This window comes from Tamandua tetradactyla, chromosome 20 (genome assembly GCF_023851605.1).
Source record: "Tamandua tetradactyla isolate mTamTet1 chromosome 20, mTamTet1.pri, whole genome shotgun sequence".
NCBI lineage: Eukaryota > Metazoa > Chordata > Mammalia > Pilosa > Myrmecophagidae > Tamandua > Tamandua tetradactyla.
In genome coordinates this window covers 19,418,460-19,444,209 of record NC_135346.1, presented here as the reverse complement: position 1 = coordinate 19,444,209, position 25,750 = coordinate 19,418,460, and the positions used below count along the sequence as shown (strand labels likewise).

Here is a 25,750-nt window from a genome sequence, read left to right as displayed (position 1 = left end):
TATCATTTGGCTGTGCACCTATAGTTTCTATTCTAAGAAAAACTGTATTCAGAATAACCTCATACATTATATAGTAAATTATATACTACTAAGGCTAGGACAAAACCTAAATCCAAGGAATTACTTTGTTTATTTAAAAGCATCTTTTCTGTAAAAAAGAGTGATAAAGAAATAAAATATATATAATCAAATTTAGGGAAAAAAGAGGGACAGTTAAGGTAAAAGTCCTCAACTTCTAAAATGATTTAATATTCTTTCTAATCTAAACAAAAATTTAAATAAATATCTTATTTGGACAGCAAACTGTTCAGCAAGAGCTCTCAATTTAAAAATTTGTTAGTTTGAAATGTTAGTGATAAATGAAAGCGAGGGGTAAGGGGTATGGTATGTATAATCTTTTTTCTGTTATCGTTTTATTTCTTTTTCTGTTGTCTTTTTCTAAATCGATGCAAATGTTCTAAGAAATGATGAATATGCAACTATGTGATATTAAGATTAAAGATTATAAATATTTTTGATTCTCTGCAACTTTCCTGAGTATTGCCCATCTATTGAAATACCTCCCAAATCTTGCACCAATTACTTTAATTATTTTTCAAGTAAGGTTAAACTTGCTATAAACTTTTAAATACATTTCCAACTAGTTTTTTTTAGCTCTGGAATATCACTTCCAATGCAGTCATATGTAAGGATAATAACAGTGTCTTACACTATTCCTTAAGAATAGCAAATTTAAACATATGGATTAAAAATAAATAAATAATATGGGGAACAAATGGTAAAATAAATTTAGTAGATTGAAATGCTAGTGATCAATGAAAGGGAGGGGTAAGGGATATGGTATGTATGAATTTTTTGTTTTCATTTCTTTTTCTGAATTGACGCAAATGTTCTAAGAAATGATCATGATGATGACTATATAGCTATGTGATGATATTGTGAATTACTGATTATATATGTAGAATGGAATGATCATATGGTAAGAATGTTTGTGTTTAAGCAAACTGACCACCCTCCCCGTCTACGTGGGACATGAATTCCCAGGGTTGTGGACCTTCCTGGCAACGTGGGACAGAAATCCTGGAATGAGCTGAGACTCAGCATCAAGGGACTGAGAAAAACCCTAGAATGAGCTGAGACTCAGCATCAGGGAATTGAGAAAACCTTCTCGACCAAAAGAGGGAAGAGTGAAATGAGACAAAATAAAGTGTCAGTGGCTGAGAGATTCCAAACAGAGTCTAGGGATTATCCTGGAGGTTATTCTTATGCATTAAATAGATATCACCTTGTTAGTCAAGATGTAGTGAAGCTGGAGGGAACTGCCTGAAAATGCGGAGCTGTGTTCCAGTAGCCATGTTTCTTGAAGATGACTGTATAATGATAATAACTTTCACAATGTGACTGTGTGATTGAAAACCTTGTGTCTGATGCTCCTTTTATCTACCTTATCAACAGATGAGTAAAACATATGGAATAAAGATGAATAATAATGGGGGAACAAATGTTAAAGTAAATTTAGAGTGAAATGCTGGTGATCAGTGAGGGGGAGGGGTGGAGATATGGTATGTATGAATTTTTTTGTTTTCTTTTTCTTTTTCTGAATAGAAGCAAATGTTCCAAGAAATGATCATGACCATGAATATGCAACTATGTGATGATATTGTGAATTACTGATTATACACGTAGAACAGAATGATCAAAATTTACGAATATTTGCGTTAAAAAATGCACATTTTATCACCCCTGCCATCTCCTGACATAGTACAAATTTCATTTCTTTTCATCTTTTCTCCTCAGAACATCTGCTTTCCACAGACACAGACTTTCTCATCATCACTGGTATATCAAATGCCCAAACCCTATGTTCTTTTTCTGTTTTGAGGAGAAATCATGTTACTTTGTCAGTCTTTCATCTTATGTGGAACCTACCGATACTCAGAGTGTGAATTTCTGCTTTCCCCCATCATCATGAGTAATCTCTGGTTTGTGGTCTCTACCAGAGACATTTTTTTTTTCCTCAGCTTACTTATATTAGGATATTAGGGATGTCTAATACTCCCCTGGGAGATAACATCCTTGCTGTTTCCTCAGCTTTACTGTAAGGGTTGTCCCTTGGTCAGTTAAAAAAGGATGAGGTTGGGGTGGTGGACATTTCCTGATATGTCCAAGAGGGTTTCTTAATTCTGAGAAAACTCCTATTATAGGATTCTGGAACTGTGATAAAAGCACCTCCATTTGAACTTATCAATTAAATTTCCGTACTTTTTATTCTTAAAATGAAACATTAAATCATATAGAGTTCTCTATAAGTATAATGTACCTCAGAAAAAGATCTGGATTCCCAGCTATGAATTTTTTCTTAAATTCTTCAAATGATATGTATTTCAGTAAATAGTTATATTTATTTATGTACTGGGAATATATACTATTTCCAGTGTGTGTGTGTGTGTGTGTGTGTGTGTATATATAACAGATGAGGACAAAAATATGAACATATGAATACATAAACAAATAAATGCAAACATCTATGAACTTAACATGCCCTAAAGTAGTCTCATAGTTATATCAATAAGTTCTTAAGTAGCAGAGCCTTGGTTTAGACAAAGGAACTATTCACTTTCTGTAGAGAGAGTGCCCCACATTTCTGGATAAATCACTTTAAGGCCAATATTCTGTGATTAAAAGTAAAACTGTCAATGCAAGACATGTGCTGAGTGACCAGGATGTGAAGACAGAAGAATGCCAGCACACAGGAGTCAGACTCTGTGGCGCCCATTGTGTCTGTAAGCTACTTTTCAGGTCTTAAATAAAGTCATCATCTTGGAGACTGCATGAGTTTAAATAATAAGAGACCCACCCAAATGCTGATGAAAGGTGGACATACTCTTGACTGTCACTGGAGACTGTGAAATGTGAGGGCTGGACTGATGTCATTGTACAGGAGCTCCATAACACACACTCAAAGGATTCCAAAGATCATGGAAAACACAAGCTCCACAGAGGCTAACTCCCTCCATGGCACTCTGGCCTCTACAGGACTTGGCCCAGTTACTGCGGATCCTCCCACCTACAAGAACCCCCAGAGAATCCACCAGCAACTGACAGCCTGGACTGGTTATCAGTGACAGCTCAGTAGGTTAATGTTTCTTGAAATAAAATGTGCTTCTCTGCATTATCATTCTTTCCTTCTCTTGTATCTTTTCAAAATGATGTAAATATGAAATATACTGTAAAGGACTGAAGTTTACTGAAAAAAAAAAGAATGTTTGTGTATGTTGGTATGTTTAATAAAATAAATTTAAAAAAAGAAAAAAGAACAGCAAATTTTCCAAAGCATTAGCCCTTATTTAAAATGGATCACCATTAAATAAAATAGAACATCAAAACGTCCAAAAGCCTCAGATGTTTCTGTATTACAACACCACAACAAAAGGAATCTTCCTACTTTTGGGGGGGGGGGGGGGAGGAATTCTGCAAGGGTTATGTATATTTCCTTTCACTGTATCCGAAGTACTCAAGTTTTGTCATTAGGTGGTTAGAATTAATGCTTCCTTTGCCCTTTTTTTTTTTAAATGACCTTCCCTCCCCAACTTAACAATTGAAACAAAATAAAGAAGGCATGGAATAGAGATTTGTTTCACTATTTTGGGTCTTCGCCCTATGTATAAGGTGAAACGAACAAGATGGGAAACTGTGAGAGATTATAACCACCTTTCTAGAAAAGCTGCTCTAAAATCAAGTTTTAATAGTTTTGAATACTGCTATACAAATCAAGGTCTTTAGTGATGATAACCAGCATAAGACAAGATTTAAAAAGGGATATGATTAACAATTATAATTTCATAGTCAGTTGAGATCACCTAGACCTATTTTGCAGTTTTATTTAAAAGAAAACAAAACAGGATACAGAGTACCTAACTCAAGGGTATGCGGTGAGTAAACAACAGCATAAGGACTTGGCAACTTTAGTCCAGAATTAAAATAATGAAAACGTACAATTTAAAAATGCTCAGGAATCTACATACATGTTGCCCAGGAATTAAGTTGAAGTTCTTTTATGATTACTGAACTGTAAAAGAAAAAGTGGTTAGACCAGTAGATACCAAGGGTCCATCAGATGAATGGATAAAACAAAATATGCTATTTCTATGCAATGGAATATTATTTGACCATAAGAAGTGAAACGTTGGCACATGCTACAACATGGATGAAACTTGAAGACATTATGTTAAGTGAAATAAGCCAAACACAAAGACAAATATTGTATGAGTTCTCCGATATGAAATACTTAGAATAAGCAAATTCACTGAAACAGAAAGCAAACAGTGGTTAATGGGGGTGGTGGAAGGGATGCTAAATGAATGAGTTTTGGTTTGGGGTGATAAAAATCATCTGGAAATAGATAGGGTAAAAGTTACATATAATATCAATGAATTGTCCACTTAAAACGGTTAAAATGATTTTTATGTTACGTATGTATATTTTACTACCATTAAAAAAAGACTATTTTTTTAAAAAAAGATTACGGTTTCAGTTAAAAATGTACAGAGAAGGGTCTATAAAGACTATCAGTTATCTTTGATTAAAATTATAAGTACTTAAATTTTTATGTACTTCCTTCAAAGAATTAGCTTTATTTTAGGAACAATACGTCCTTGAAATTAGTCCTAGCAATAAAACCATAAACAGATTAAACATTCACTACCATTTCCTTTTCTACTTAGGTTCTTTGGAGATCAGTTACTAGATATTTTTAATCAAACATTATTGAGCCAAACATATATATATATATATATATATATATATATATATATATATATATATATATATATTTCATTTAAAAATTTTAATCCCCCCAAAAATCAACAAACAAGTAAATCCAAAACCAATTCCGGGGTAAGATGGCACACACATACACAAAAAAAGCTGAAGTATTTATTGGGAGAGAAAAGCAAAACATACCAGAATTATTACTGCTGTAATTATAAAGTAAATGAATGCATACTTCAATTGTTTTATAACAACAATTTATCACTAAAGCCTTAAAAGTTTGATAATGCATTAAGTACAATTTAGAAAGACAGTGTCATGAGATCATATTAATGTTTCTGATAAGGATAATGTTCTAGTTTGCTAGCTGCCAGAATGCAACACACCAGAGACAGATTGGCTTTTAATAAAAGGGGATTTATTTTGTTGGTTCTTCAGAGGAAAGGCTGCCTGGGACACGTATCTGTGAACTGAGACGTCAGTACCACCATGAAGGCCCTTGGTTTCTCCCTGGCTTCTCCTTTCAGGGGTCTGAGACTGAAGCGTGCAGAGCTCTGGCTCTGTAGCAAACGCTCAGGAGTTGACCTGGTGAATAATGGCAAAAACTTTTAAATCTCACCTTCTCATGCCATTCTCACAATGTTACCTGTGAAATTTTAGTCTGCAAGTCAGTTCATTTATAAATATTAAGTTTTCCTATTTTACAGTACAATATTCAGCTCAGCAGTTCACTATTTCAAAATAAAAACAAAATTCCTTAGAAAAAAATGTATTTTTCTTTTCTTTTCCCAAGAAAAATAAGCACAGGTCTAAGCAACTGAAAAGTGTTTTTGCTCAAAACTACCAAAATAAAGGAATTTCTCATCTCCTTTTCATCCTTAGTAAGTTTTTTTTTTTTTTTTTTTTTTACTTTTGTTGTTGTTTTCTTTTTCTGGACAGAGAATAGAACTAGAGCCTTTTTTATTTTTATTTTTATTTTTTATTTTTTTATTAACGGAAAGAAAAAAAATAAAAATAAAAAAAGAAATTAACACAACATTTAGAAATCATACCGTTCTACATATGCACTCAGTAATTCTTAACATCATCACACAGATGCATGATCATCGTTTCTTAGTACATTTGCATCGGTTTAGAGGAACTAGCAACACAACAGAAAAAGATATAAAATGTTAATATAGAGAAAAGAAATAAAAGCAGTAATGATAGTAAAAAACAACAACAAAAAAATCCTATAGCTCAGATGCAGCTTCATTCAGTGTTTTAACATGATTACTTTACAATTACGTATTATTGTGCTGTCCATTTTTGAGTTTTTGTATCTAGTCCTGTTGCACAGTCTGTATCCCTTCCGCTCCAATTACCCATTATCTTACCCTGTTTCTAACTCCTGCTGGACTCTGTTACCAATGACATATTTCAAGTTTATTCTCGAATGTCCGTTCACAGCAGTGGGACCATACAGTACTTGTCCCTAACTTTTTGGCTGGACTCACTCAGCATAATATTCTCTAGGTCCATCCATGTTATTACACGCCTCATAAGTTTATCTTGTTTTAAAGCTGCATAATATTCCATCGTACGTATACACCAGTTTATTTAGCCATTATTCTGTTGATTTAGCCATTATTCTGTTGATGGACATTTTGGCTGTTTCCATCTCTTTGCAACTGTAAATAACGCTGCTATAAACATTGGTGTGCAAATGTCTGTTTGTGTCTTTGTCCTTAAGTCCTTTGAGTAGATACCTAGCAATGGTATTGCTGGGTCGTATGGTAATTCTATATTCAGCTTTTTGAGGAACCGCCAAACTGCCTTCCACAGTGGTTGCACCATTTGACATTCCCACCAACAGTGGATAAGTGTGCCTCTTTCTCCGCATCCTCTCCAGCACTTGTCATTTTCTGTTTTGTTAATAATGGCCATTCTGGTGGGTGTGAGATGATATCTCATTGTGGTTTTGATTTGCATTTCTCTAATGGCCAGGGACATTGAGCATTTCTTCATGTGCCTCTTGGCCATCCGTATTTCCTCTTCTGGTAGGTGTCTGTTCAAGTCTTTTTCCCATTTTGTAATTGGGTTGGCTGTCTTTTTGTTGTTGAGTTGAACAATTCCTTTATATATTCTGGATACTAGACCTTTCTCTGATATGTCATTTCCAAATATTATCTCCCATTGTGTAGGCTGTCTTTCTATTTTCTTGATGAAGTTCTTTGATGCACAAAAGTGTTTAATTTTGAGGAGCTCCATTTATTTCTTTCTACAGTGCTCTTGTTTTAGGTTTAAGGTCCATAAAACCATATCCAGTTGTAAGATTCATAAGATATCTCCCTACATTTTCCTCTAACTGTTTTATGGTCTTAGACTTAATGTTTAGATCTTTGATCCATTTTGAGTTAACTTTTGTATAAGGTGTGAGATGCGGGTCTTCTTTCATTCTTTTACATATAGATATCCAGTTCTCTAGGCAGCATTTATTGAAGAGACTGTTCTGTCCCAGGTGAGTTGGCTTGACTGCCTTATCAAAGATCAAATGTCCATAGATGAGAGGGTCTATATCTGAGCACTCTATTCAATTCCATTGGTCGATATATTTATCTTTATGCCAATACCATGCTGTTTTGACCACTGTGGCTTCATAATATGCCTTAAAGTCCGGCATCGCGAGACCTCCAGCTTCGTTTTTTTTCCCTCAAGATGTTTTAAGCAATTCGGGGCACCCTTCCCTTCCAGACAAATTTGCTTATTGGTTTTTCTATTTCTGAAAAATAAGTTGTTGGGATTTTGATTGGTATTGCATTGAATCTGTAGATCAGTTTAGGTAGGATTGACATCTTAATTATATTTAGTCTTCCAATCCATGAACACGGTATGCCCTTCCATCTATTTAGGTCTTCTGTGATTTCTTTTAACAGTTTTTTGTAGTTTTCTTTATATAGGTTCTTTGTCTCTTTGGTTAAATTTATTCCTAGGTATTTTATTCTTTTAGTTGCGATTGTAAATGGGATTCGTTTCTTGATTTCCCCCTCCGCTTGTTCATTACTAGTGTATAGAAAAGTTACAGATTTTTGAATGTTGATCTTGTAGCCTGCTACTTTGCTGTACTCATTTATTAGCTCTAGTAGTTTTGTTGTGGATTTTTCCGGGTTTTCGACGTATAGTATATCGTCTGCAAACAGTGATAGTTTTACTTCTTCCTTTCCAATTTTGATGCCTTGTATTTCTCTTTCTTGTCTAACTGCTCGGGCTAGAACTTCTAACACAATGTTGAATAATAGTGGTGATAGTGGACATCCTTGTCTTGTTCCTGATCTTAGGGGGAAAGTTTTCAATTTTTCCCCATTGAGGATGATATTAGCTGTGGGTTTTTCATATATTCCCTCTATCATTTTAAGGAAGTTCCCTTGTATTCCTATCTTTTGAAGTGTTTTCAACAGGAAAGGATGTTGAATCTTGTCAAATGCCTTCTCTGCATCAATTGAGATGATCATTGATTTTTCTGCTTTGATTTGTTGATGTGGTATATTACATTAATTGATTTTCTTATGTTGAACCATCCTTGCATACCTGGGATGATCCTACTTGGTCATGATGTATAATTCTTTTAATGTGTTGTTGGATACGATTTGCTAGAATTTTATTGAGGATTTTTGCATCTATATTCATTAGAGAGATTGGTCTGTAGTTTTCTTTTTTTGTAATATCTTTGCCTGGTTTTGGTATGAGGGTGATATTGACTTCATAGAATGAATTAGGTAGTTTTCCCTCCACTTCGATTTTTTTGAAGAGTTTGAGGAGAGTTGGTACTAATTCCTTCTGGAATGTTTGATAGAATTCACATGTGAAGCCATCTGGTCCTGGACTTTTCTTTTTAGGGAGCTTTTGAATGACTAATTCAATCTCTTTACGTGTGATTGGTTTGTTGAGGTCATCTATTTCTTCTTGAGTCAAAGTTGGTTGTTCATGTCTTTCCAGGAACCCGTCCATTTCATCTAAATTGTTGTATTTATTAGCGTAAAGTTGTTCATAGTATCCTGTTATTACCTCCTTTATTTCTGTGAGGTCAATAGTTATGTCTCCTCTTCCATTTCTGATCTTATTTGCATCCTCTCTCTTCTTCTTTTTGTCAATCTTGCTAAGGGCCCATCAATCTTATTGATTTTCTCATAGAACCAACTTCTGGTCTTATTGATTTTCTCTATTGTTTTCAATTTCATTTATTTCTGCTCTAATCTTTGTTATTTCTTTCCTTTTGCTTGCTTTGGGATTAGTTTGCTGTTCTTTCTCCAGTTCTTCCAAGTGGACAGTTAATTCCTGAATTTTTGCCTGAATTTTTGCCTTTTCTTCTTTTCTGATAAAGGCATTTAGGGCAATAAATTTCCCTCTTAGCACTGCCTTTGCTGCGTCCCATAAGTTTTGATATGTTGTGTTTTCATTTTCATTCGCCTCTAGGTATTTACTAATTTCTCTTGCAATTTCTTCTTTGACCCACTTGTTGTTTAAGAGTGTGTTGTTGAGCCTCCATGTATTTGTGAATTTTCTGGCACTCCGCCTATTATTGATTTCCAACTTCATTCCTTTATGATCCGAGAAAGTGTTGTGTATGATTTCAATCTTTTTAAATTTGTTAAAAATTGTTTTGTGACCCAGCATATGGTCTATCTTTGAGAATGATCCATGAGCACTTGAAAAAAAGGTGTATCCTGCTGTTGTGGGATGTAATGTCCTATAGATGTCTGTTAAGTCTAGCTCATTTATAGTAATATTCAGATTCTCTATTTCTTTATTGATCCTCTGTCTAGATGTTCTGTCCATTGATGAGAGTGGTGAATTGAAGTCTCCAACTATTATGGTATATGTGTCTATTTCCCTTTTCAGTGTTTGCAGTGTATTCCTCACGTATTTTGGGGCATTCTGGTTCGGTGCATAAATATTTATGATTGTTATGTCTTCTTGTTTAATTGTTCCTTTTATTAGTATATAGTGTCCTTCTTTGTCTCTTTTAACTGTTTTACATTTGAAGTCTAATTTGTTGGATATTAGTATAGCCACTCCTGCTCTTTTCTGGGTGTTATTTGCATGAAATATCTTTTCCCAACCTCTCACTTTCAACCTATATTTATCTTTGGGTCTAAGATGTGTTTCCTGTAGACAGCATATAGAAGGATCCTGTTTTTTAATCCATTCTGCCAGTCTATGTCTTTTGATTGGGGAATTCAGTCCATTAACATTTAGAGTTATTACTGTTTGGATAATATTTTCCTCTACCATTTTGTCTTTTGTATTATATATATCATATCTAACTTTCCTTCTTTCTACACTCTTCTCCATATCTCTCTCTTCTGTCTTTTTGTATCTGACTCTAGTGCTTCCTTTAGTATTTCTTGCAGAGCTGGTCTCTTGGTCACAAATTCTCTCAGTGACTTTTTGTCTGAGAATGTTTTAATTTCTCCCTCATTTTTGAAGGACAATTTTGCTGGATATAGGAGTCTTGGTTGGCAGTTTTTCTCTTTTAGTAACTTAAATATATCATCCCACTGTCTTCTAGCTTCCATGGTTTCTGCTGAGAAATCTACACGTAGTCTTATAGGGTTTCCCTTGTATGTGATGGATTGCTTCTCTCTCGCCGCTTTCAAGATCCTCTCTTTCTCTTTGACCTCTGACATTCTAACCAATAAGTGTCTTGGGGAACGCCTATTTGGGTCTAATCTCTTTGGGGTGCACTGCACATCTTGGATCTGTAATTTTAGGTCTTTCATAAGAGTTGGGAAATTTTCAGTGATAATTTCTTCCATTAGTTTTTCTCCTCCTTTTCCCTTCTCTTCTCCTTCTGGGACACCCACAACACGTATATTTGTGCGGTTCATATTGTCCTTGAGTTCCCTGATACCCTGTTCAAATTTTTCCATTCTTTTCCGGATAGTTTCTGTTTCTTTTTGGAATTCAGATGTTGTATCCTCCAAATCACTAATTCTATCTTCTGTCTCTTTAAATCTATCATTGTAGGTATCCATTGTTTTTTCCATCTTTTCTACTTTATCCTTCACTTCCATAAGCTCTGTGATTTGTTTTTTCAGTTTTTCTATTTCTTCATGTTCAGCCCATGTCTTCTTCATGTCCTCCCTCAATTTATCGATTTCGTTTTTGAAGAGGTTTTCCATTTCTGTTCGTATATTCAGCATTAGTTGTTTCAGCTCCTGTATCTCATTTGAACTATTGGTTTGTTCCTTTGAGTGGGCCATATTTTCAATTTTCTGAGCGTGATCCGTTATCTTCTGCTGGCGTCTGGGCATTTAGTCAGATTTCCCTGACTGTTGGACCCCACAGGTTGTAAGATTTTTCTTGAAATCTCTGGGTTCTGTTTTTCTTATCCTGCCCAGTAGGTGGCGCTCGTGGCACATGTTTGTCTATGGGATCCACCAGTAAAAGTTGCTGTGGGTCCTTTAACTCTGGAAAACTCTCGCCGTAGGGGAGGTTTGGCAGCCGAAGCGTCTTGGAAGAGTTTCAGCCAGCCCGGGGTCCGAACGCAGGGAGGGTGCCGGCCGCCGCAGCACGTGAGAGCGCCCGACCAAATTTCCTAGTCGGCCGGGGCGCCAAGCGTGGCGGAAGGGCGCCAGCTGTTGCAGCCCAGGAGAGTGCACTGTTCCCAGCCGGACCGGGGAGTCACGTGTTTGGAAGGGACCCCCTGGTCACCGTTCTCCGCAGTCTGGGGATTTCTGACCCAACTCTTTCAGTTGGTCCGGGGGCCTTGCGTGGTGGGGACGCCAGCCGCCGTGGCCTGAGGGGACCGCCTGCCCAATTCTGCCAGCTGGCCTGGGAAGGAGGAAGGGAGGGACTCCGGCCGCTTGCCGTCCCGCCCAGGAAAGCCCGTGTCCCTCGGTGTTCTCACCGGAGCTGGTTCTCCCAGACAGTCAGCCGTTCCAGGATGGGGTACGCTGTCCCTTTGATCTCTGTCGTGGCTCCGAGAGCTGCTCTGTATTGTCTCCACTCCCCCAGTAGCTGTTCTGGAGGAGGAAAGGTGAGGGCGGCAAGGTTATTGAGGCTGGTGGCGGAGGATCTGGTGAAGGTGGGGGAAGAGGGCACCGTGGTGGTTGGAGAGCCGTCGGAGCAGGAGGGGGAAGAGAGGGGAGAAGGAGGGCGGGCGGTTCGGCTGCTGCGGGGCGTGGGCGCCGCGCGGCGGGCCAGCGGAGAAAGAGGCGGGAGAAGGAGGGCGGGCGGGTCGGCTGCTGCGGGGCGTGGGTGCCGCGCCCTTAGTAAGTTTTTAATGTGACCACAAATTACTCACTTTCGCCCTACTCAATTTTTTCTGAAAGCAATGTATCCAAATTGTTAAGGAAATAAAATGTGGAATGACTGAAGAAAACACATGTAACAAAGAGAATAAATATGGCATAAAGGGCAGGTAGACTTCTGTACCGACTACAGGAACTTTTGTGTAACATAATCTAATTCAACTTGTCTGGGATAGAGCATTAAAAAACTCAAACACAGTGAGCCCAGAATAAGTATAAGGGCCTTCAATCCTGTACAGCTTAACGAAATGCCTGGATACAACTCAGAGTATATTAAGTAGAAAATCAGAAAGTATTGGCAAGGAGGTACATGGGTAGTTCAGTGGTAGAATTCTCTATCATGCCAGGGCCAGGCTTATCCCATGCTACCAGGGAGATTTCCACCCCTGTAAGTCATGTATGGAGGGGTGGTAATTTTCTTTGCAGAGTTGGCTTAGAGAGAGAGGTGTCATGGGTTTTCTAAATAAATGCCTTTTATCATGTGAAAAAAGTTTCCTTCTACTCCTAGTTTTATGGGTGTTTTTATCATAAAAGAATGTTGGATTTTGTCAAATACTTTTTTTTGCATCAATCCAGATAATTGTGTTTTATCCCTTCTACCTATTAATGTGATGTACTACTTTAATTGATTTTATGTTGAACTATCTGTGTCAGTTTGAAAGGATGTATGTACCCTAGAAAAGCCATGTTTTAATCCTAATCTCCTTGTATAAAGGTAGCCATTTTTTCTAATCCCTATTCAGTACTGTATGTTTGACACTTTAATTAGATCACCTCCCTCGAGATGTGACTCAATCAAGAGTGGTTGTTAAGCTGAATTAGGTGGAGATGTGTCACCACCCATTTCAGGTGGGTCTGATTAGTTCACCGGAATTCTATAAGAGGAACATTTTGGAGAAAAGGAGAGATTCTGAGAGAGCAGAGAACGACACAGCCACAAGACGGACGCAGAGAGTCCCCCAGTCAGCAACCTTTGGAGATGAAGAAGGAAAACACCTCCCAGGGAGCTTCAGGAAATAGGAAGCCAGGAGAGAAAGCTAGCAGATAGCTCCATGTTTGCCACATGCCTTTCCAGATGAGAGAAAAACCCTGACTGTGTTTTCCACGTGCCTTACTTGGGAGAGAAACTTTGAGCTTCATCAGCCTTCTTGAACCAAGCTATCTTTCCCTGGATGCTTTAGATTGAACATTTCTATAGACTTGTTTTAATTGGGACATTTTCTTCGACTCAGAACTGTAAACTTGGAACTTATTAAATTCCCCCTTTTAAAAGGGGAATTGCATTCCGGCAACTAGAGCATCATCCTTATATTCCTGAAATAAATCCCACTTGGTCACATGGTTTCCAAATACTCCCATTTCCAGACTTTTTATTTTCCTGACAAAATTCTTTTGCATACTGAAAATAGATGGTAATTAATATTTTAAAATGTCACCTTATGTGTGAGACTAACGCAAAAAATGTTTGCTACAAAATTTATATTTTCACTAGAACATTTCCTAATACAACTCATGTAGACAGTTTGACTGAACAGCATAAGTACTTGGAATCTCAGGTATGACATGAGATTTTGTTGGTTTGTCCAGAGTGATGCCCCGATGAATCCCAGAGTGATTTGATCAGTGAGTGGAAAAATATTTGCAAGCCCCTCTCGGGGAATGGTGAGAGTGGGGAGAAATTCAACTTCCCCAAATTGAATTCTTGATATTCTCACAAGCAGTGTGGACAACTAAAGCTATAGGCTGAGCCCCCAGTCTTGGGGTTTGTTCATATGAAACTTAACCCACAAAGGATAGGTCAAGTTTACTTAAAATTTAAGCCTAAGAGATAGCGGCCCCGAGCGCGAGAACGCGGCGGGAAGCGATGAAGTTTTAAACGTTTCACAGGAAGATGGCGGCTTAGTAAGATGCGCGGATCTTAGTTCCTCCTCCAGAACAGCTACTAGGGGAGTAGAAACGATACAGAACAGCTCCCGGAGCCACGACAGAGATGAAGAAGACAGCGTACCCCCCCTGGAATGGCTGACTGGCTGAGAGAACCCGCTCCAGTGAAATCGCCGAGGGGTGCAGGCTTCCCCGGGCGGGGTAGCAAGCAGCTGGAGTTCCTCCCTTCCTCCTTCTCGGGCCACCTGGGAGAACTGGGCAGGCGGTCCCCTCAAACCGCGGCGGCTGGCGCCCCCACCATGCGCGGACCCCCGAAACACCTGAGAGAATTGGATCAGAAATCCCCAGGCCGCGGAGAACGATGACCGGGATGGTCCCTTCCAAACACGTGACTCCCCGGTCTGGCTGGGAACGGTGCACTCTCCCTGGTCGCGGTGGCTGGCTCCCTCCTGCCACGCTTGGTGTCCCGGGCCAACTAGGAAATTCGGACGGGGGCTCTCACGGGCGGCGATGGCCGGCGACCCTCCCCGCGTTCGGAACCCCGGGCTGGCTGGCACTCTTTCAAGCCGCTTCGGCTGGCGAACCTCCCCCACAGCGAGAGTTTTCCAAAGTTAAAGGACCCACAGGTCCTTTTACTGGTGGGACCCGCAGACAAACGTGTGCCACGAGCGCCACCTAATGGGCAGGATAAGAAAAACAGAACCCACAGATTTCACAGAAAAATCTTGAAACCTGTGGGATCCAACACCCAGGGAAATCTGACTAAATGCCCAGACGCCAGCAGAAGATCACGGATCACGCTCAGAAATTTGAAAATATGGCCCAGTCAAAGGAACAAACCAATAGTTCAAATGAGATACAGGAGCTGAAACAACTAATGCTGAACATACGAACAGAAATGGAAAACCTCTTCAAAAGCGAAATCCATAAATTGAGGGAGGACATGAAGAAGACATATCCCAGAAGGAAAAGAGAAGGGAAAAGGAGGAGAAAAACTAATGGAAGAAATTATCACTGAAAATTTCCCAACTCTTATGAAAGACCTAAAATTACAGATCCAAGAAGTGCAGCGCACCCCAAAGCGATTAGACCCAAATAGGCGTTTCCCAAGACACTTATTAGTTAGAATGTCAGAGGTCAAAGAGAAAGAGAGGATCTTGAAAGCAGCGAGAGAGAAGCAATCCATCACATACAAGGGAAACCCAATAAGACTATGTGTAGATTTCTCAGCAGAAACCATGGAAGCTAGAAGACAGTGGGATGATATATTTAAGTTACTAAAAGAGAAAAACTGCCAACCAAGACTCCTATATCCAGCAAAATTGTCCTTCAAAAATGAGGGAGAAATTAAAACATTCTCAGACAAAAAGTCACTGAGAGAATTTGTGACCAAGAGACCAGCTCTGCAAGAAACACTAAAGGAAACACTAGAGTCAGGTACGAAAAGACAGAACAGAGAGGTATGGAGAAGAGTATAGAAAGAAGGAAAATCAGATATGATACATATAATACAAAAGGCAAAATGGTAGAGGAAAATATTATCCAAACAGTAATAACACTAAATGTTAATGGACTGAATTCCCCAATCAAAAGACATAGACTGGCAAAAGGGATTTAAAAACAGGATCCTTCTATATGCTGTCTAGAGGAAACACATCTTAGACCCAAAGATAAACATAGGTTGAAAGTGAAAGGTTGGGAAAAGATATTTCATGCAAATAACAACCAGAAAAGAGCAGGAGTGGCTATACTAATATCCAACAAATTAGACTTCAAATGTAAAACAGTTAAAAGAGACAAAGAAGGATACTATATACTAATAAAAGGAACAATTAAACAAGAAGACATAACAAACATAAATATTCACGCACCGAACCAGAATGCCCCAAAATACGTGAGAAATACACTGCAAACACTGAAAAGGGAAATAGACACATATACCATAATAGTTGGAGACTTCAATTCACCACTCTCATCAATGGACAGAACATCTAGACAGAGGATCAATAAAGAAATAGAGAATCTGAATATTACTATAAATGAGCTAGACTTAACAGACATCTATAGGACATTACATCCCACAACAGCAGGATACACCTTTTTTTCAAGTGCTCATGGATCATTCTCAAAGACAGACCATATGCTGGGTCACAAAGTAAGTCTTAACAAATTTAAAAAGATTGAAATCATACACAACACTTTCTCGGATCATAAAGGAATGGAGTTGGAAATCAATAATAGGCGGAGTGCCAGAAAATTCACAAATACATGGAGGCTCAACAACACACTCTTAAACAACGAGTGGGTCAAAGAAGAAATTGCTAGAGAAATTAGCAAATACCTCGAGGAGAATGAAAACGAAAACACAACATATCAAAACTTATGGGACGTAGCAAAGGCAGTGCTAAGAGGGAAATTTATTGCCCTAAATGCCTATATCAGAAAAGAAGAAAAGGCAAAAACGCAGGAATTAACTGTCCACTTGGAAGAACTGGAGAAAGAACAGCAAACTAATCCCAAAGCAAGCAAAAGGAAAGAAATAACAAAGATTAGAGCAGAAATAAATGAAATTGAAAACAATAGAGAAAATCAATAACACCAGAAGTTGGTTCTATGAGAAAATCAATAAGATTGATGGGCCCTTATCAAGACTGACAAAAAGAAGAAGAGTGAGGATGCAAATAAATAAGATCAGAAATGGAAGAGGAGACGTAACTACTGACCTCACAGAAATAAAGGAGGTAATAACAGGATACTATGAACAACTTTACGCTAATAAATACAACAATTTAGATGAAATGGACGGGTTCCTGGAAAGACATGAACAACCAACTTTGACTCAAGAAGACATAGATGACCTCAACAAACCAATCACAAGTAAAGAAATTGAATCAGTCATTCAAAAGCTTCCTAAAAAGAAAAGTCCAGGACCAGACGGCTTCACAGGTGAATTCTATCAAACATTCCAGAAAGAATTAGTACCAACTCTCCTCAAACTCTTCAAAAAAATCGAAGTGGAGGGAAAACTACCTAATTCATTCTATGAAGCCAACATCACCCTCATACCGAAACCAGGCAAAGATATTACAAAAAAAGAAAACTACAGACCAATCTCTCTAATGAATATAGATGCAAAAATCCTCAATAAAATTCTAGCAAATCGTATCCAACAACACATTAAAAGAATTATACATCATGACCAAGTAGGATTCATCCCAGGTATGCAAGGATGGTTCAACATAAGAAAATCAATTAATGTAATATACCACATCAACAAATCAAAGCAGAAAAACCACATGATCATCTCAATTGATGCAGAGAAGGCATCTGACAAGATTCAACATCCTTTCCTGTTGAAAACACTTCAAAAGATAGGAATACAAGGGAACTTCCTTAAAATGATAGAGGGAATATATGAAAAACCCACAGCTAATATCATCCTCAATGGGGAAAAATTGAAAACTTTCCCCCTAAGATCAGGAACAAGACAAGGATGTCCACTATCACCACTATTATTCAACACTGTGTTAGAAGTTCTAGCCAGAGCAATTAGAGAAGAAAAAGAAATACAAGGAATCAAAATTGGAAAGAAAGAAGTAAAACTATCACTGTTTGCAGATAATATGATACTATACATCAAAAACCCGGAAAAATCCACAACAAAACTACTAGAGCTAATAAATGAGTACAGCAAAGTAGCAGGTTACAAGATCAACATTCAAAAATCTGTAGCATTTCTATACACTAGTAATGAACAAGCGGAGGGGGAAATCAAGAAACGAATCCCATTTACAATTGCAACTAAAAGAATAAAATACCTAGGAATAAATTTAACTAAAGAGACAAAAAACCTATACAAAGAAAACTACAAAAAACTGTTAAAACAAATCACAGAAGACCTAAATAGATGGAAGGGCATACCGTGTTCATGGATTGGAAGACTAAATATAGTTAAGATGTCAATCCTACCTAAATTGATTTACATATTCAATGCAATACCAATCAAAATCCCAACAACTTATTTTTCAGAAATAGAAAAATCAATAAGCAAATTTATCTGGAAGGGCAGGGTGCCCCGAATTGCCAAAAACATCTTGAGGAAAAAAAACGAAGCTGGAGGTCTTGCACTGCCTGACTTTAAGGCATATTATGAAGCCACAGTGGTCAAAACAGCATGGTATTGGCATAAAGATAGAGATATATCGACCAATGGAATCGAACAGAGTGCTCAGATACAGACCCTCTCATCTATGGGCATTTGATCTTTGATAAGGCAGTCAAGCCAACTCACCTGGGACAGAACAGTCTCTTCAATAAATGCTGCCTAGAGAACTGGATATCCATATGCAAAAGAATGAAAGAAGACCCATATCTCACACCCTATACAAAAGTTAACTCAAAATGGATCAAAGATCTAAACATTAGGTCTAAGACCATAAAACAGTTAGAGGAAAATGTAGGGAGATATCTTATGAAACTTACAATTGGAGGCGGTTTTATGGACCTTAAACCTAAAGCAAGAGCACTGAAGAAGGAAATAAATAAATGGGAGCTCCTCAAAATTAAACACTTTTGTGCATCAAGGAACTTCATCAAGAAAGTAGAAAGACAGCCTACACAATGGGAGACAATATTTGGAAATGACATATCAGATAAAGGCCTAGTATCCAGAATTTATGAAGAGATTGTCCAACTCAACAACAAAAAGACATCCAACCCAATTACAAAATGGGAAAAAGACTTGAACAGACACCTACCAGAAGAGGAAATACAAATGGCCAAAAGGCACATGAACAGATGCTCAATGTCCCTGGCCATTAGAGAAATGCAAATCAAAACCACAATGAGATATCATCTCACACCCACCAGAATGGCCATTATCAACAAAACAGAAAATGACCAGTGCTGGAGAGGATGCAGAGAAAGAGGCACACTTATCCACTGTTGGTGGGAATGTCAAATGGTGCAACCACTGTGGAAGGCAGTTTGGCGGTTCCTCAAAAAGCTGAATATACAATTGCCACATGACCCAGCAATACCATTGCTGGATATCTACTCAAAGGACTTAAGGGCAAAGACACAAACGGACATTTGCACACCAATGTTTATAGCAGCGCTAATTACAATTGCAAAGAGATGGAAACAGCCAAAATGTCCATCAACAGACGAGTGGCTAAACAAACTGTGGTATATACATACAATGGAATATTATGCAGCTTTAAGACAGGATAAACTTATGAAGCATGTAGTAACATGGATGGAACTAGAGAACATTATGCTGAGTGAGTCTAGCTAAAAACTAAAGGACAAATATTGTATGGTCTCACTGATGTGAACCAACATTCGAGAATAAACTTGCAATATGTCACTGGTAACAGAGTCCAGCAGGAGTTAGAAACAGGGTCAGGAATCAAACCCAGGTCTCCCTCATGCCAGGCAAGCATTCTACCACCGGACCTACTCATGCACCCATAGTAATGTTTAAATTTTTTAGAAGGGAATTTAGTTATACAATATTTATAATAAAAGTAATTAAATATAAAAAAATAAAAATTTAGGCCTAAGAGTCACCCCCAAGAGAGACTCTTTTGTTGCTCAGATGTGGCCTCTCTCTCCAGCCAACACGACGAGCAGTCTCACCACCCTCCCCCTCTCTGCGTGGATATGACTCCCAGGGGTGTGGACCTTCCTGGCAAAATGGGACAGAGATCCTGGAATGTGTTGAGACTCAGCATCAAGGGACTGAGAGAACCTTCTCGACCAAAGGGGGAAGAGTGAAATGAGACTAAGCATCAATGGCTGAGAGATTCCAAACAGATTCGAGAGGTTATCCTGGAGGTTATTCTTACGCGTTAAGTAGATATCACCTTGTTATTCAAGATGTAGTGGAGAGGCTGGAGGGAACTGCCTGAAGATGTAGAGTTGTGTTCCAGTAGCCATGTTTCTTGAGGATGATTGAACAATGATACAGCTTTCACAATGAGACTCTGTGAATGTGAAAACCTTGTGTCTGATGCTCCTTTTATCTACTTTATCAACAGAAGAGTAGAACATATAATAAATATATTATATTTAATATATAATATATAAATAAATAATAGGGGGATAAATAGGAATCAAAATAAATAATAGGGGGAACAAATGTTAAAATAAATATAGTTTGAAATGCTAGTGGTAAATGAAAGCAAGGGGTAAGGGATATGGTATGTGTAATCTTTTTTTCTCTGTTATTGTTTTATTGCTTTTTCTGTTGTCTTTTTATTTCTTTTTCTAAATCGACACAAATGTTCTAGGAAATGATGAATATGCAACGTGATATAATAAGAATTACTGATTGTATATGTAGAATGGAATGATATCTTAATGTTTTGTTTGTTGTTAATTTTTTTAATTAATAAAAAAATTCTTTTCCATACTGAAGTTTTTAAATGATGAAACCTCATTTATCAATCTTTCTTTTCTGCTGCTTTTGCTTTTCATGTAAAGTAAGAAAGCACTGCCTAACACAAGGTCCATTCACCCATCTCCAGCTTCTATGTATCTCTAAATTTCCTGTATTATTATTATAAGCCTCTGATTTTACCTTTACCATGGTCATGAAGTAGAATCATACAGTATGTATCCTTTTGTGTCTGGCTTATTTCATTCAGCATTATGTCCTCAAGGCTCATTCATCCCTTCATGTGCTTCAAAATGTCATTTCGTCTTACTGCTGCATCATATTCCATCGTACGTATATACCACATTTTGTAGGTAGCGGAGAGGCTTAGCCTAAGAGATACTTCTGAAGGACCTCTTTTGTTGCTCAGATGTGGCCTCAATCTCTCTAATCTCAACTCTGTAAGTGAAATCATTGCCCTCTCCCCTACGCAGGGCATGACATCCAGGGGTGAAAGTCTCCCAGGCAGCATGGGAGATGACTCCCAAGGATGAGTCTGGCACAGTGGGATCAACAGTTCCATCCTAACCAAAAGGGGGAAAAGAAGTACAACAAATAAGCTATCAGTGGCTGTTTCAGTGTGCTGGCTGCCGGAATGCAACACACCAGAGACAGACTGGCTTTTAACAAAAGGGGATTTATTTAATGTATAGTACCTCAGAGGAAAGGCAGCTAACTTTCAACTGAGATTCTTTCTTATGTGGAAAGGCACAGGGTGATCTCTGCTGGCCTTCTCTCCAGGCCTCTGGGTTCCAACAACTCTCCCCAGGGTGATTTCCTTCTGCATCTTCAAAGGCCTGGGCTGAGCTGTGAGTGCTGAGATGAGGTATGCTGAGCTGCCTGGTCTGTGCTATGTTGAGCTCTCTCATTTAGGCACCAGCCAATTAAATCAAACATCATTCATTGCAGCAGGCACGCCTCCTAGACGACTGCAGATGTAACGAGCAACACATGAGGTTCACACACCATTGGCTTATGTCCACAGCCACAGAACTAGGCACCTTCACTTGACCAAGTTGAGACCTGAACCTAACTACCACAGTGGCAGAGAGAGTTCAAATAGAATCAAGAGGCTACTATGGAGGTCACTCTCAAATAAGCTTCAGTTAGACATTGCTACCTATCATAACATGCCAAACCCTAACCAAGACCATCCCAGCCAATCCTAAAGAACACCTAGGGCAACATATGAGATCCTACAAAAGTTCCATGCACTAGGGTAATTTTCCAGAAATCTACAACCTCCAGATGGGTCCCTGGACCAGGTAAGTCCTGAAACCTAGAAGGCCCAGCCTCTCCAGAATACCAGCTAGTTTCATCTCCCTATCCCATATTACTGACAACAACTTCCAACATGAAAAAGTTAGACTGGCCATAGCCCAAAGACCCCTAAAGAGTGGGACAGAAAGATCAAAGGTGATGGTGGAGTTATACGGAGAAGGCAGGGTTTATTACAAACGAATATGATTGCTGAATCATTAAACTGGTATTTCTTTTAGTCTCCAGTATCAGAGCAGCTAGAAATAAAAACCTAAAACTGTGGAACTGTAACCCATATCAAACTCTGAATATTTTCTACAACTAATTGTTATGCTGTGCTTTGAAATTTATTTTTTTGTATATATGTTATTTTTCACAAAAAAAGAAAAAAAAAGTTGATTGTGATAATAAAAAAAATATCCCTTCTAGCCTTCAATGTTCTGGAGCGCCTAGAAGAAAAATCTGAGGTGATGGTATGGTAGCCCGCAACAAACTCTGAGATCTGTCCTGTAACCATTTGTTGAAGAGTGCTTTGAAAACTATTGCTTTTTTCTTTCTTTGCTTTGTATATATGTTATACTACACAATAAAAAAAAGTTTAAAATAAAAAAAAGATCTACCGGCCAAAGATATAAGGGTCTATTTCTAAGTTCTCAATTGGATTCCAGTGGTCTATATATTTATCCTTGTGCCAGTACCATGTTATTTTGCCCATTGTAGCTTTAAAATCAGGAGGGGTATGAGTCCTCCAAATTTGTTCTTTTTCAAGATGGACTGGCTATTCTGGGTCATTTGCCCTTCCATATGAATTTGATAATTTTGTTTTTCCATCTCTGTGGGTTTAGAATTTTGATTGGAATTGCACTGAAATGTTGTATCACTTTGTGTAGAACTGACATCTTAACATTTAGTATTCCGATTCATTAACAGGCCAACTGATTTTGGACAAGGGTCCCAAATACATTAAGTGGGGAAAGAACAGTAACTTCAACAAATGCGCTGGGAAAACTGGATACCCACTTCCAAAAGAATGAAGGTGGACCTCTATCTAACATTAGCTATGAAAATCAACTCAGAATGGTCCAAGGACCTAAATATAAGAGTTACAACAATAAAACTAGTAGAAAGCACAGGGGGAGACCTTCATAACCTCGGAATTGATAGCTCTTTCTTAGCTATGACACCAAAAGCACAAGCAACAAAGGAAAAACTAGATAATTTGGACTTCATCAAAGTTAAAAATATTTGCACATCAAAGGATATTACCAAGAAAGTGCAATAACAACCCACAGAATATGAGAAAATAACTACTAACCATATACGATAAAGGCTTAATAACCATAATATATAAAGGACTGCTACAACTCAACAATAAAAAAGACAAATAAGCCAATTAAAAAATGGGCAAAGGACTTGAATAAAAATGTCATGTCACCAAAGAAGATGTACAAATGGCCAATAAAGAACATGAAAAAATGCTCAACAATTACCACTTCATACCTATTAGAATGGCTATTAAAAAAAAAAACCCACAGAAAATAAGTGTTGACAAGGATGCAGAGAAGTAAGAATCCTTATACATTGCTGGTGGTGTTGTAAACTGGTTCAGCCACTGCAGAAATCAGTTTAGCAGTTACTAACAAAAGTTGAAAATTGAATTACCATACAACCTCTGGCAATTCCAGTTCTTGATATACACCCCCAAAGAATTAAAAGCAAGAACTCAAACATATCTGTACAATAATGTAGACAGCAGCATAATTCACAATAGCCAAAAGGTAGAGTGAGCACAAGTGTCCACCAACAAATGAAAGAACATACCAAATGTGGCATATACACACAACGGAGTATTATTCATCCACTGACAAACTGAATAGTATTCATCAATAAGGAATAAAGTTCTGATGCATATTACAACATGTATGAACATACTGAGTAAAATAAACCAGATATAAAAGACAAATATTTTATGATCTTGTGTTTATGAAAGATCTAGAAGAAGCATTTTCATAGGGACACATAGTAAACTATAGATTACTGGGGGTGGGGAGGAATTATTGCTGAATGGGTACAGAGTTTCTGTATCTGGGTAATGGATATACTAGAAAAAGCTAACCCATTTCTGGTATATTATATTTGGCAGCTTCAGCAAACCAAAACAGCAACCTACTCTCAAATGTTGAGAGAACAAATTATATACTTCAAAGTGGGTAAAATGGGAAATTTTATGTTGTATATGTTACTACAATAAAGTTTTTTTTTAAGCACATGGAAATACATTGTTCAAGGAGTGTTGTCTTCACAACTGTGCTGCTCTGAATCTGTTATGTACCCCAGAAAAGCCTATGTTCTTTTAATCCAATCTTGTAGAGGACAGACCAATTGTTGGGTGGGACCTTTTGATTAGGTTGTTTCCAAGGATACATGACGCCGCCCATTCAAGGTGGATCTCAATCCATTTGCTAGGGTCCTTTGAGAAGCTAATTTTTAAAAACGCCCCAGGAAAAGCCAGAAGCACCCACAGAAGCTGAGAGAGCCATTCTAAAACCAATCTGAGAGAAGAGCCAGCAAACATCATCATGTGCCTACCCATGTGAAAGAGGAACCACAGATGCCCTCAGTCTTTCTTCAGTGAAAGTGTCATCTTGTTAATACCTTAGTTTGGAGATTTTTATGACCTCAGAACTATAAATTTGTAACCTAACAATTCCTCTTTGAAAAAGTCAACCCATTTCTGGTATATTGCATAGTAGAGCTTAAGCAAACCAAAACAACCTACTTTTGAATCTTTAGAAAGTAAATGAATAGACGAATAAGATAGAATGACATGGCAAAAGCGATAAAACGTTAAAAGTTGGGTAACCGGGTAGAGGGTATGTTGGCGTTTTCTGGGTTTTGTATGATTTTTACAACTGTCTTATAAGTTTGAAATTATTCTAAAATAAAAACAAAAAAAAGGTGGCCTCAGTGAGCTTTTATTTCTGTAAACCTTCAATATTTATATAAAATAAATTGCATTTGAGTTATAATACGTCTTGGTATGTGTTATGCTTCACAAAGGAGAAAGCAATATAAAACTTTCACAATTCATGTAATAAACCCAATTATGGAACTGAAGTTAAAAAAAATTTTTTTTGAAAGGCTAGACTCAAGTTCACTTTTACAACAGTATATTTCCCAATAGCAGTGTTAATGGTTTTAAAACACATCAACACCAAATATTTCAAACCAAAAAGATTAGTGTTCACAACCACTTTTAAGAATGAAAAAAACCTTAACTTTTTCATGGACCTTCTTCTTTCTCCAAGTACCTATATGATTCATAATATCTTATATGATACCATAAAGTTATGATTCATGTTGAAGTTTTTATTACCAACTGAGCCAGTGTGAAGCTATTAGGTACTCCAGAAAAGCCACGTCCTTTAATCCTCATTCAATATTGCTGGGCAGAATCTTTTTTAACTGTTTCCCTGGAGATATGACCCACTCAATTGTGGGTGGTGGCTTTTGATTAGACAGCTTCTATGGAGATGCATCCCTACCCATTCAAGTTGGAGTTGCTTACTGGAACCCTTTAAGAGGGAACCATTTTGGAAAAAGCTTTAGAGCCACTAGAACCAATAGAACCCACAGAGTCAGAGACCTTTAGAGCAAAAGGAAAATGCCCCTGCAGAAGACTTATGAAATGTGGAGAAAGCTAGCAAACTTCACCATGTGCCTTTCCAGCTGAGAGAGAAACCCTGAAAATTATCAGCCTTCTTGAACCAAGGTATCTTTTCCTGGATGCCTTAATTTGGACATTTTCACAGCCTTAGAACTGCAAACTTGCATCTTAATAAATTCTCCTTCTTAAAAGTCACTCCGTTTCTGGTATATCACATTCCAGCAGCTTATTAACACACCAACTATCGAAAGTTAACTTTTGTACATCCTCACCACCACCCCTTGAATGCTTAACTAAAAACTCCTTGAGTGAGAGCAAGATATACCATATTCCTTACTGCATCCCCAGAACCTATAATATAAGATAAAAGGCACTCAAGTATCTGAGTGGATGAATGCTTAACAGAGTACCAAGAAGACTTGGTGCTCAAACATTTGC

The 25,750-nt window shown here is 37.8% G+C and overlaps 1 protein-coding gene across 5 annotated transcripts in view; it reads right to left on the bottom strand.

The window, feature by feature from the left end:
- Window positions 1-25,750, bottom strand: part of UBE2D2 (ubiquitin conjugating enzyme E2 D2) — a 90,540-nt gene that overhangs the window by 42,670 nt on the left and 22,120 nt on the right. Inside the window, exon 1 of one of the 5 annotated variants that reach the window (XM_077138639.1) lies at window positions 11,660-11,688. The exons of the other annotated variants lie outside the window; for them this stretch is intronic. The gene's annotated coding sequence lies outside the window, so the exon portion shown is untranslated. Of the gene's footprint in view, window positions 1-11,659; window positions 11,689-25,750 lie in introns of those variants that run through there. 5 annotated transcript variants of the gene reach the window in all.